Raw genomic sequence first — 14,123 nt, 5'->3', positions numbered from 1 at the left:
CATTTCAAACAGTGGGCTTAGTGTACGCAAAGACAAAAGAGTCCCTGTAGACCACTCAGAAAATGTAATGAACGTGCACCAACCCTCAGTTATTCAGAAATAAACGACCCAGGGTGTTCCTTTTCCAGAATTTTCTTCTTTGTTTAAGTGTTTTACATTTGACCACTTTGCTGCTTGTTAGAGTGCTTATCGGAGGAACAGAAAAAAATAAGGTAATGTTCAAATCCCAGTATATCACCATATGATTCACCAGCCAGTATTTGTAAAAACAAAGAACAAATTTTTGTATAATTTGAGCAAGAAGTACATGTAAGACAAAAATAGAACATACTGTAAAAATTTAAAAGGCTCCAAACTTTTGGGGGTTCTCAAAAATTACAATCTTAGAATCTTTGTGTATACGTATATTTTAATATTTTAAGAAATTGCTTAAAATATTAAAGCAATATTTTAAGCAATTATTAATTGGAGATTGCTTACAAATTAATTTGAATGTGCATAACAGTATTAAACTAAATTCTTAAAATGGTAAAAAAAAGAAATTGTTTTTATACTCTTTTTCTCATTTTTAAAAACTGTGTTATTTATTAAATGTAGTTGATTATAAAACTATATTTTTAAATAATGAAATTAATGTCATAATGAATATTTTCTGACATCCTATAACAGAAATTAAAAACATTTCTACTACTACTACTAATGGAGATTACGTATATGTACATGTGTGTGTTTGTGTGTGTGTGTGTGTGTGTGTGTGTGTGTTTTTTAAACAGGGTCTCACTGTGTCACCCAGGCTGGAGTGCAGTAGCATGACCTCAGGTCACTGCAGCCCCAACCTCTCAGGCTCAAGTGATCCTCCTACCTCAGCCTCCTGAGTAGCTGGGACCACAGTAAATACCACGATGCTTGGATAATTTTTAAATTTTTTGTAGGGATGGGTCTCGCTATGTTGCCCAGGCTGGTCTCAAACTCCTGGACTCAAGTGGATAATTCATTGAAAATAAAGATAAATCTAATGTTCGACCTTGAATTTTTTTTTTTTTTTAAGACTATCTCTCTCTGTCACCCAGGCCAGAATGCAGTGGCGTGATCTCGGCTCACTGCAACCTCTGCCTCACCGGTTCAAAGGATTCTCCTGCCTCAGCCTTCTGAGTAGCTGGAATTACAGGCATGTGCCACCACACCTGGGTGATTTTGTATATTTAGTAGAGACGGGGTTTCACCATGTTGGCCAGGCTGGTCTTGAACTCCTAACCTCAGGTGATCCGCCTACCTTGGCCTCACAAAGTGCTGGGATTACAGGGAATTTAAGTTCAGTTTAATTATGGTAGAGCAAGTCACTTGTCTGAAGATAATTGTTCAAAGAGAAAATTAAAATTACCCAAACTGACCTGATAGAATTACTTCTACTCTGCTCTCCTCAACACAAGTCAGTTTTTGGTGTGTCAGGTCAACCCTGCAGTGGGAGTTAAATACACATTTTATTCTAATATTTCCTCAGTCATAATTTAACTGTCCAAACACTTAAGCCACTGGAAACTCTTCCTATTGGCAGACTCTCTGTTAAGCTTCCTGGCTGCATTATTTCATCCTCATGTGCTTTGAGGACTCTCTCAGTGCCTATGTTTTATTCAGTCTTAGCATATGAAGCCTGCAGGTGCTAGCCTTTTGCATCTTTTTTGTTTGTTTGTTTCATACTCTGTGGGGAATAGGCTAGAGAGAGCCAACTAATTAAAGAATTCTATTGGGGAATATCTGGAGCCAGCAGCTGTGAAACAGCAATCTAGCATTATGCGTGCTCTCTCTCTGTCAGGGAGGGCCTAAAGGGCGTGGTGAGTGGCCACTTTTCCAGATGGTCTGCATTCTATGATGAGGCCATAGCTGTATGATGCCTCTGCTCTGAAGATGGGACATTTGGCCTTTGGATAAATGTCATTCCCCAAACTTTGAGCCGACAAAACTACTTTTACTGCATGGAATATTTTTCTTATCTTCAGTTAGGCCAGAACAAAAAATGCCTTGATTATACTTTTCTAAGTAGCATTCACTTTACTGTCAGAGAAGTTGTTTTCAAATTCTAGAATTTCAAATACTGGTTTTACTTGTGTAAATGAGATGGGGGTGGTGGGAAAAAATATGGAAACAGGATAAGAAAGAAAAAGAGAAAAGAATGTGTTCAAAAGAAAAAAGGTTGAGAAATATATATTGTAATGTCATGGAATTTTATATACTGAATGCTAGACATGTTACTTTTTTTCTGCTCTCTAATCAGTCCATCTGTGTCATCCTTAAAATTCTTCAAGGGTTCTAAGATAGGACATTAATCTGAGACATTGTTTGAACTTCTGCAGTCCTATGATCATGCTCATTAGTCCTTCTGATAGACCAGAATTTGTCATCAGAATGATCCTAGAAGATGTCGCTGATACTGGTCTGGAATCTATTGTCTTTATCAGCAGAAGGCAATCCCCATATAGCTGTGGGTGATGAAATGCCTCATTATATAATCCTTATATTCAAGTTCCAGTGTATATGATACATTATATAAATAATATTACCCAGTCCCCAAACTGCTTTACTCATTCAATAAATATTTTTTGAATACTTACCAAGTGTCATGTGCTATGTGGGGACATAATAATGAACCTTATTAGGATTATTCATTAAAAAGTATTCTTTTTAACTTCTAGCAAGATCTTTCCCTTTTCAAGTTCCTGTGCATTCTGACTAGATTTGTGTATTTTATGTTATTTTCATGTGATTTTTATTTATGATGTAGCTTATTTGCCCCACAACTAGAATTTAATATCATCACAATGCTTAACATATTTTGAGGCACATAGGAGATTTAAGAAAAAAACGTATCAACTAGAGAAAAATTCATTAAAAATAAGTTTATATAAAAAGTTTAAACAACAAGAAAATGAAACAATTTCTACATCATAAAAACATATCTATAATGTTGAGTCAAAATTAGCAATATTTTGGTTATTGTCTTAAAATTGAGCACATTATAAATATTTGTCAGAAAAAGTCAGACACAGAGAAACAGTAAAAATTGCCCAAGCATCTTTTTTCATTTACTCTTCATTAACAGAGATTGGAAATGGGTTTTTGGGGGAGAGTTATGTCACCTCTTCTAAGATTATGTCTGTGTTTTTATGGTGCCAAACATTTGGATTGAAATGAGAAATGGCCCAGGTCTCTTGATTGTTCATCTGGGTAAACTATCATGGACTAGACTTTTTTCCCTTTTTATATGATAGGCCTCAGGTTACAGATAACCTAAAAATACCATGGAAATGTTAGGAATTGGAGGGACTTCTTGTGAAAATACACTGTTAGAGTGGTTCCTCTTGAACCTTTGTGAGAAGAGGAAAGAAGAGTAATTTTTTAGTTAGAAAAATAAAGCATGAAGTTATAATCTAGTTTCTTCATATATAACCCTTCAGGCAATGGCAGAAAACAGTTTCACTTGAGTCACTTTAATAAAATACTGAACTATATATTTTGTTTCTAAACATTGTGTTCTTTTGGAAAACATGCTGTAAAGTTTCTATGCAATGGAAATTTCATTGTGATAGTACCTTTGCCAAATTTCTGGAAAGTAACATACACATAAAACTCTTTATTGCTGCCAAATTCTCCTGCTGAACTGGGAAAAAATAAAATATAGCAAGTAAAATGTCTGCTAGATTATAACATATATGGTCTACACTTGCAAGACTACATTTACTTCCACCAGGCAGTAAATATTATGCACTCTCACTTACTTAATATTGGCTGGCATTTTGACTTTAAAAAATTTCAGGGCCCCTAAACGGAAGATTTTTTAATAAACTGTGCTCCTCAGAATATGACAAGATTTTCCTAGGAAACCTGTGGGTGTTATATGAGTTAATTTTTTCTCTAATGAAATATTTTTCATGGTCCATTAACAGGATTCAAAGTGATTAATTTTTTCTTTGTACTTTTCCAGGTAGTTCTTTTAGTGGAAAACTTGGGGCAGTGAAATTGCCAAAGCATTAAGAAAAACAAAAGAAAGCAAAAAGAAGAGAAAGATAGAGGCCTGTTTAATTTTCAAATTTAATAATAGTCTATGGATAATTGAGAGTTGGCAGGTACAATGTTTCTAGTCAAGTCCTGCCATCTAAAGAGAAGTATTTCATATCTGCGCCATGTACAAATCACAGGCAAACACTGTCCAGGGATGCTGTATGGAATTCATCTCTTTCCCGGATTTCAAAAGTACATAAATCCACAATGTTTTGAATGGCTATGTTTATATTTCATTTCCCTCCTTTTTTCTTTTTGGAGGAAAGTCAGTCAACCCTATCTTCATCCTTTGCTTCCACTCTTGGTAGAGTATGAGTCAGAGCAGAAATGTTCAATTAAGCAATTATCTGTGATCTCAGAATATATTTATTATAAGGTCTAAAAGAGAAAGCATAAAAAATCAGAACAAAGAACAAGCTAGAAGAGAAAATAGAACACATTATGGTGAATAATAAATACCGTTTTGCTCACTGGAAAGCCTGTAAATCACACCACTTCTATCTAATAATTGTTAACCGTCATATTAGCCAAGTGAATTTTACACTCGTAGCATTGATTTAACAAATAACATTATATATCTAGCTCCATGCAGACTGAGTCTGGTTGTCCTCACAGGACTTTAAGCAAAACAGGCGAGGCCGTCGTACCTAACTGTAAGGTTATTTAAAGGAAAAAAGTCAATTCTGTAAATTGCTTTGCAGTAACCACTTCGTATAGTAAAGAGCTCAAAATGTTTGTTTAAAATATCTTATAAAATCAATTGTCTTTACTGTTTTGTGCTTGTACAATAAAATTGTACTTCAAATAAGCCAAAGGTTGCTTACAATGTTCACACTGGGTGCATTCTGCATGCTATTCTTCTTCTTTTTGGTAGTTATATGTTACATTTTCAATATCACTGAATAAAAAAGATAAAAATGTTTTTTAAAAATTATGTATTTAAAATCATACAAGAAATTAACTAAAATGTTATGCTATGATCTTGATGAAACAATAATTAAATTGAAAGATACACCTGTCAATAATGTTGTACTACAAAAAATGTATAATGCATATTTAAATTTCCAACACAGGCACGTTTTTATGTTAACACTAAGTAAATTTTGTTTGCTTCAATGCAACAAAAACCTGGTGATATTCCATAAAATATTTGGAAAAAAAATTAAAAATATTTAAAGTTGTAGTTACTTTGTGTCTCTTTATTGTTGCTGTTTAGAAGACAGATACTTTGGTTCTAAGTCTGATTTTCAAATCAGATTTCTTTGGTTAACAGCTAAATTAAACATCCTAATTTTATTTTCACAATGAATTAAATGAAGAGATATTTAAGGTTAGCATTTATTTACATTATTCTAACTGTTTAGACATTTCTTCCCTTTGAAGAGGAATTAGCACTTTTGCTGTCTCCTAAAATGGTGGTTTGCTCTGAAGCATTTATGAGTTTTTCCTTCTACATACACTCGTGTTTGGTATTTTGGTTTTAATCTTCTCATTTCTTCAGGGTAGCATTTACCTGTAGACATTTAAAATTTCTATGATGTGATTTTCTTAAAGTGGAAAGGTGTATTTTATTTTTCAAAGAAGAATATAATTGCTTCTCTTATAGGCATTGAGAGAAACCACTGGTGCCAGAATCTGATTTGCAATTGGAGAAAGTGCATCCTACAACTCAACAAGACACTGACTGCATTGCTGTTCTGTCTTTTAGTGTGTTGGCCACCTCTAATGGCACTGTGCTGGAAATGGCTTTTCAAGTAAATGTTGTGTGGTGTCCAGGTAGCTTCTCATAAAATAGCCTGGAAAGCAGGAGGTACAATGAAGTGCACAGGCTTTCAGTCATCCCATGGTTAATCACCAAGCTTACACATCAGTACCCTTACTTTTGGTATACAACAATTTGTTCAAAATATGTTTGATTAATTGTATATCCATCATTACTGGGAAGGCTGTGCATAAAATACAATATGAATGTTACTGGCATAAAGCTACACTGTTACCAATTTACATGAGTTTATAAATGTAGTTTTATACATCATTTAACAGTTTAATAATTTTGAAGAGGACTTTTAACAGAATTGTGTTATATTAAAGTAGGTAGTGCTAAAATCTAAAGAGTGATTACATATGAATATATACAAGTCATATAATAGTCAAAACACATAGAATTTTCTTCGAGAATAAAAAAGGATACACTAAACCTTCAGGGAAAGAAAGTCGTAAACACCTGTGAAATCTTACAAGAAAGGTTAAAAGAAAATCACATTTTATTTCTCTAACTTTGGATGCTATATAAATGATGTGAGTGAATATTAGTTTGTAGACCATCTTGATTCCGGTAAGACCATGCTAAAAGGTTGTCTGCTACATTTTGATCTAATCTTTTTTTGTTTTTTTTTGAGACCGAGTCAGACTCTTTCATCCAGGCTGGAGTGCCGTGGTACGATCTTGGCTCACTGCAACCTCCGCCTCCTGGGTTCAAGTGATTCCCCTGCCTCAGCCTCCCGAGTAGCTGGGAGTACAGGCGCTCACAACCATGCCCGGTTGATTTTTATATTTTTAGTAGAGACAGGGTTTCTCCATATTGGCCAGACTGGTCTCCAACTCCTGACCTTGTGATGCACCCTCTTCGGCCTCCCAAAGTGCTGGGATTACAGGCATGAGTCACAGCCCCGGCCTGATCTAATCTTTTAAAAGGAGCAACCAGTTGGTAGGACAATTGAGAAAAACTGTGAATAATTAAGACAATGTAAAAGTACTGAAATATTAGGCAAAATTCAAGCAAACAAGTTTCTTCTGTTAATTGGTATGAATGCTAGACCTCATAAAAAACAGATCCTATTTTTCAATAAAGAAACCATGACAGAAATAGCAACAACACTCGGTACATTCTGTACAATTAAGCACATGTGCATATTAACAGTAAAATTGCTGACAAAAAAATGTATCATGTCTGTGTCAATATACAGTTTATTTCTGGAAATCATTAGGGGAAGAAATAATTGATAAACTAAATGTCTGATATACAAACATATCATTTAAGATGTTTCTGCCTCTTGATTTATTAGAAAGAATAGCAACTGGGTGGGAAAAACACTAACCTCCCATTGTTTACAGTGGATTTAAAATCACACAGTAAGCGGACACAAAAGATGTTCTTGGAATACTCTGTTAAATAAATTTTCAATGAGAATTCCAGAGGAGCCATGATGTTAAACAGATGTATTATTTTCTAGACTTAAAGTAAGAAGGAATAATAATAATTATTATTTGTGTATATACAGAATACTATCTTAATATTTATTGTTTTCTCAATAAAATACAGAGATAAAATACCACTATAACACTATGTTTGAGATGAAGGGCTGGTTAGCAGCTTAATGAACTTTAAATTTTGATTTTCTATTAAATTATTCACTTTAACAATTTTAAAATGTTACTTTCCAAATAACCTTGGAAAGGATAACTTCTAATAAATTCTTTTGTGAGTCAGACTGAAAGCCAATCTTTGTCATGTATATTAAATCTCTCTTTGAAATACGTATAGTCTATGGATTCTTTGTGTTTTGACATTATTTCTGAATTGGCTAACCTGTACAGCGAATTACAACAATGCAATTTCAAAATAGAATGACCATGGAAATGCAGGTATCTCTTACAGATCTTGATTTCAATCCTTTGGATATACGCACAGAAGTGAGATTGCTGGATAATGTGGTAGCTCTATTTATAATTTTTTGAGGAACCTCCATACTGTATTCCATAGTGGCTGCACTATTTTACAACCATGAAACTGTATAATAGCCTGATTTTCCTCAAGCTGTTCATTTTAAGGAATTGTCACATTTGCCCTTTCTTTGCTTTGAGGGGTTCCTATATCAGAGATCCAGTGCTGAGGGACATGAAAAGATGAATGTCTCAGCTGAAGAAGAGAGAGAGGAAATGTACCCTTCCTCTGTCTTTTTATTCTATTTGGCCCCTCCATGGATTGAACAGTGCTCACCCACATGGGTGAGGGTAGGTCTTCTTTACTCAGTCTACTGATTCTAATGCTGTCTCTTCTGGAAATACTGTTACAAAAACACGTAGAAATAATGTTTCACCAGCTATCTGGTCCTCCCTTACCCCAATCAAGCTGACATATAAAATTAACCATCATATTCTGTTACCTTTACGATGGCTGGAAGGGTTGGTGGATGGCTCTGTTGCAGCTTGTAGAAGGAAGTAGTTCTCTTCAGGCTTTTGTAACATATCTCTCCCTAAATGACTTATTGTTTTCCCATGGAGTCAAATACTTCATTTTTATTGGCAACTCTGAAAGCCCTGCCAAAACCTTGTCAATCTCATCACAGGGTAAAGAGGTTTTCCCTTTCTGGTTACCATTTTCCTTCTCTCTTTTTCTATGATGTCTCCTTTCCATACTGAACTGCCATTTAATGTCATGTCCTGCATCCTGTAGAAGCCCATCTACCTTAACCTTACCATCTGCAATGCATGCCTATTAATTTTCTGTTTACTATGCTATCACCAGAGAAAATTTCTCAAGTGATTTTTAGCATTGCACATGTGTGTTTATGTGTTCATTTATTTGCTTTAAAAACTTTGGACAAACAAGTTACTAAATTGTTAATAACCAGTGTTTAGCTTGTCAAATCAAACAAAAATAAAGTGAAGCCAATTACCTTGAACTATTAAGCAATATCTTAGAGTGAAATGCAGTTTGGCCAATGGGAAGGCTTGAGGCCATCCCTTGCATGTCTAAGTTCAGTTAAGCCACATGACTTGAGCTTTCACTGTACATATCAACATAATTGGAATAAAAGAACAAATTATTCTTAAAACTTTTTAATACATTCAAACAAATTTATGCCTTCAGCAAAGGATACAAGTTACTTTAAAAGCACATTTATTTTGGGACCCAATTCACAAGGCAATTTATTTCTCTCCAGCAGAAATGGAAAGTGGCCTTCTTAATTTACTTCTCTTTCTGTTGATTTTTGTGACTTACAAAAATACATATACTTCTAAAAATTAGAAATTATTGCCAAATAATTAAACTATGACAGATAGAGGAATGGTGTTGCTGTGATGCGTGAGAAGTAAAATACACAGTTGTTGACTTGAAGAACTCAAAATTTGTTATGATAAAACAATAATAATATAGGAAGAATTACTTACAAGTCTATGTAATCAAAGTGTAGGAAAACAAAGCAAAGGAAATTATTTTGATATTGTTTACTCCATTGTCATCATTGCGTAAAAAATGTTACCTAAAATTAAGGCTTTACTGGCTGGTTATTCAGCTCCTTATTTTGCTTCATTGTCTTCAATGATACATCCAAGGATGTTGTGGATTAGCTGGAATATGCCATCTCTGCGTGATCTGGTTCTGTCGTGTTATGGGATTAGAAAATGCCTTACACTTTTTTCATCTCCCGAGGTTGTTCATATTAACCTAGCATGATAGCCCTCCATGTGTCACACCTTAGTTGCCATGAGCACTTTTAGATTTTATTCGGTGTTTCTGCCTAACTGGGCTACCTACTCTAGTCACTAGGAAAAAATGATAGCAATTGTCAGTTGAGTTCACTTAATCTTATGAAAGAAGAACTATTAAATCAAGACTTTATAAAAACAACCAAAGACTTAGTTGACCATGTGTGTATGCACCTTGTGGAATAAAATGTTTGTGGCTTACCACATAATTAATAAGCACAAATAAATATTCAACCCAGATTTGTGCAGCTTCTATAGGTCACACCTTCATACTTTTTCAAATCATGATTTGAGGCATCATTCTATAGATATTGGGAGGTCATTTGGTGTGTGTGTGTGTATGTGCATGTGTGTGTGTGTGTGTTTTTAGATTATTCTCTGGAAGGGTTACATGTTTTGTGAATCCAAGTAATTTTTCTACTGGAGACCTTTCTTCTGGCCATGGAATAAGTTCTCCAGGAAGCTTTGATATTCCCATATCATTCTACCACAAGCCTGAATATAGATAAGTCATTTAATTCCTCAAGCAAAACAAACAAACAAACAAATAAACAACAATGGCCTAAAAGGAAATTGATGTCTTTATTTTTAAAAGAAGAAATGTAATATTTTTCTTGGTTCTTAAAAAAAAAAAAGCCCTGTCACAACTCTACTTTTCATAATATGCTTCTAATACATGCTAGATAAAGCTACAAAATAATACAGCCGTTTATTATCAATTATTCTATCACTAGAGTATTGCTAAAATCTTTTACCAGATCTCTTTAGCAAACTGATTTTACATTGATTTTGCCCAGGCAATTTGATTCTCTTTTCTCCTTATTCTTTGATATCTCTGATTCTCCTTTGGTTTCTGGAATTCCACGGTGATCCATGTGGAGCTGCTTACTTTCTTAAATGAATACCAATTGATAAATAAGAAATTTACTCGTTGCTCAAATTTCAATCTTTAAGATAAAGAGATGAAACAAAATACACTCATTTATGTTGCTATTTCTTCTTTACACACTGAATACAGCCAATAGGTTGAGCTGATGCAACTCCTCTCAGGAGTCAAGAAAAAGAGGAGAGAAAGGGAAAGCCATCAAATTCATTGGCTTGTGATATTTAAAAAGTTTCAAAAAGTAAAAATCTATTCAGAGGACCTCATTTTGTGATGACTTCAATGACATCTATTTTTATCCTCAGCCTGTGTGGTCTTACTCTCTGCCATGCTACGGTCATTAAACAGGGCCAACAATGGTATCTGTCAATAGTAGCCTGAAATACAGGACTGGGCAGTTAATGATCTTTTATGTTAATTAAAGTCAAATTTACTTTTGCAAAGTAATTTGCAAATTTCAAATTGCATTTGTCATATTGGTATAAAAGTCTCCCTTCATGCATTTTGAGCTGAGTGTGTAATATTGCAAAGACTACAGATTTTCTTCTTCTTTTTTAAAATTTTAGTTTTATTTTAAGTTCCAGGATACATGTGTAGGACATGTATGTTTGTTACACAAGTAAACATGTGCAACGGTGGTTTGCTGCACCTGTCAACCCATCACGTAAGTATTAAGCCACGCATGCATGCATCAGCTCTTCATCCTGATGCTCTGCCTCCGCCTGACCCCAGACAGGCCCCATTGTGTGTTGTTCCCCTCCATGTGTCCATCTGTTCTTATTGTTTAGTTCCTACTTAAAAGTAAGAAATGAAGTGCGGTATTTCATTTTCTGTTCCTGTGTTAGTTTGCTGAGGAGAATGGCTTCCAGCTCCATCCATGTCCCTGCAAAGGACATGATCTCATTACATTTTGTGGCTGCATGGTATTCCATGGTGTATATGTACCACATTTTCTTTATGCAGTTTATCATTAGTGGGCATTTGGATTGATGCCATGTCTTGGCTATCGTGAATAGTGCTGCAATGACCATACATGTGCATGTATCTTTATAAAAGAATGATTTATATTTCTTTGTGTATATATTCAATAACGAGATTGCTGGGTCAAATAGTACTTCTGGTTCTAGGTCTTTGAGAAATTGCCACACTGTCTTCCACAGTGGATGAACTAATTTACATTCCCACCAACAGTGTAAAGGGTTCCTATTTCTTCAGAGCCTTGCCAGCATCTGTTGTTTCTTGACTTTTTAATAATCGCCATTCTGACTGGCATGATACGGTATCTCATTGTGGTTTTCATTTGCATTTCTGTAGTGATCAGTAATGTTAGCTTTTTTTTTCATATGTTTGCTGGCCACATAAATGTCTTCTTTTAAGAAGTATCTGTTCGTGTCCTTTACCCACTTTTTAATGGGGTTGTTTGTTTTTCTCTTGAAAATTTGTTGTAAATTCTGGATATTAGATCTTTGTCAGATGGGATAGATTGCAAAAGTATTCTCCCATTCTCAGGTTGTCTGTTCACTCTAATGATAGTTTCTTTTGCTGTGCAGAAGCTCTTCTGTTTAATCAGATCCAATTTGTCAATTTTTGCTTTTGTTGCATTTGCTTTTGACATTTTTATCATGAAATCTTTTCCCGTGCCTATGTCCTGAATGGTATTGCTTAGATTTTCCTCTAGAGTTTTTATAGTTTTGGATATTACATTTAAGCCTTTAATTCATACAGAGTTAATTTTTGTATTACAGAAGAGCTCCAGTTTCAAATGTGTGCATATGGCTACCCAGTTTTCTCAGTGCTATTTATTAAATAGATAATCCTTTCCCAACTGTTTGTTTTTGTCAGGTTTGTCAAAGATCAGATGGTTGTAGATGTGCAGTCTCATTTCTGAGATCGCTATTCTGTTCCATAGGTCTATGTGGAATCTTCTTATCCATGAGCGTGGAATGTGTTTCCATTTGTTTGTGTCCTCTCTGATTTCCTTCAGCAGTATTTCTCCTTGAAGAGGTCCTTCGCTTCCCTTGTTAGCTGTATTCCTAGGTATTTTATTCTCTTTATAGCAATTATGAATGAGAGTTCATGATTTGGCTCTCTGCTTGCCTATTACTGATGTACAGGAATGTTTGTGACTTTTGCACATAGATTTTGTATCCAGAGACTGCTGAAGTTGCTTATCAGCTTCAGAAGCTTTTGGACTGAGACAATGGGGTTTTCTAGACATGGGGTTATGTCATCTGCAAACAGAGACAGTTTGACTTACTCTCTTTCTATCCGAATACACTTTATTTCTTTCTTTTGCCTGATTGCCCTGACCAGAACTTCCAATACTGTGTTGGGTAGGAATGGTGAGAGAGCGCATCCCTGCCTTGTGCTGGTTTTCAAGGGGAATGTTTCGAGCTTTTGTCCATTCAGTATGCTATTGGCTGTGGGTTTTTCATAAATGGTTCTTAGGATTTTTAGGCATATTCCATCAATACCTAGTTTATTGAGAGTTTATAACATGAAACGGTGTTGAACTTTATCGAAGGCCTTTTCTGTGTCTATTGAGATAATCATGTGGTTTTTGTCTTTAGCTCTGTTTATGTGATGAATTACATTTATTGATTTGTGTATATTGAACCAGCATTGCATCCTGGGTATGAAGCCAACTTGATCATGATAGATAAGCTTTTTGATATGCTGCTGGATTTGGTTTGCCAGTATCTTATTAAACACTTTGGTATTGATGTTCATCAGGAATATTGATCTGAAGTTTTCTTTTTTTTTGTATCACTGCCAGGTTTTGATATCAGGATTATGCTGGCCTCATAAAATGAGTTAGGGAAAAGTCCTTCCATTTCAATAGTTCGGAATAGCTGCAGAAGAAATGATACCACCTCCTCTTTGTACCTCTGGTAGAATTCAGCTGTATATCCTCTGGTCCTGGGCTTTTTTTGTTTGGTAGTCTATTAATTACTGCTTCAATTTCAGAACTTGTTACTGGTCTATTCAGGGATTCAACTTCTTTCTGGTTCAGTCTTGGGAGGGTGTATATGTCCAGCAATTTATCAATTTTTTTCTAGATTTTCTAGTTCATTTGCATAGATGTTTTTATAGTATTCTCTGATTGTTGTTTGTGTTTCTGTGGGGTCAGTGGTGATATCTCCTTTATCATTTTGTATTGTGTCTATTTGATTCTTCTCTCTTTTCTCCTTTATTAGTCTAGCTAGTGGTCTATCTATTTTATTAATTTTTTCAAAAACCAGCTCCTGAACTCACTGATTTCTTGAAGGGATTTTCGTGTCTCTCTCTCTTTCAGTTCTGCTCTTATCTTGGTTATTTCTTGTGTTCTGTTAGCTTTGTGGTTGTTTTGCTCTTGGTTCTCTAGTTCTTTTATTTGTGATGTTAGGGTATTGATTTAAGATCTTTCTAGCTTTTTAAAGTGGGCATTTATTTCCATAATTTTTCCTCTTAACACTGCTTTAGTTGTGTCCCAGAGATTCTGGTACATTGTCTCTTTCTTCTCATTGGTTTCAAAGAACTTCTTGATTTCTACCTTAATTTGTTTATTTACCCAGGAGTCATTCAGGAGCAGGTTGTTCAAGTTCCCATGAAGTTGCCAAGTTTTTGAGTGAGTTTCTTAATCTTGGATTCTAATTTGATTGTTCTGTGGTCTGAGAAAGTGTTTGTTATGTTTTTTGTTGTTTTACATTTA

Source organism: Mandrillus leucophaeus, unplaced genomic scaffold (genome assembly GCF_000951045.1).
Source record: "Mandrillus leucophaeus isolate KB7577 unplaced genomic scaffold, Mleu.le_1.0 Scaffold191, whole genome shotgun sequence".
NCBI lineage: Eukaryota > Metazoa > Chordata > Mammalia > Primates > Cercopithecidae > Mandrillus > Mandrillus leucophaeus.
The sequence above is the reverse complement of the archived record's forward strand: the minus strand, read 5'-3'. Positions refer to the sequence as shown.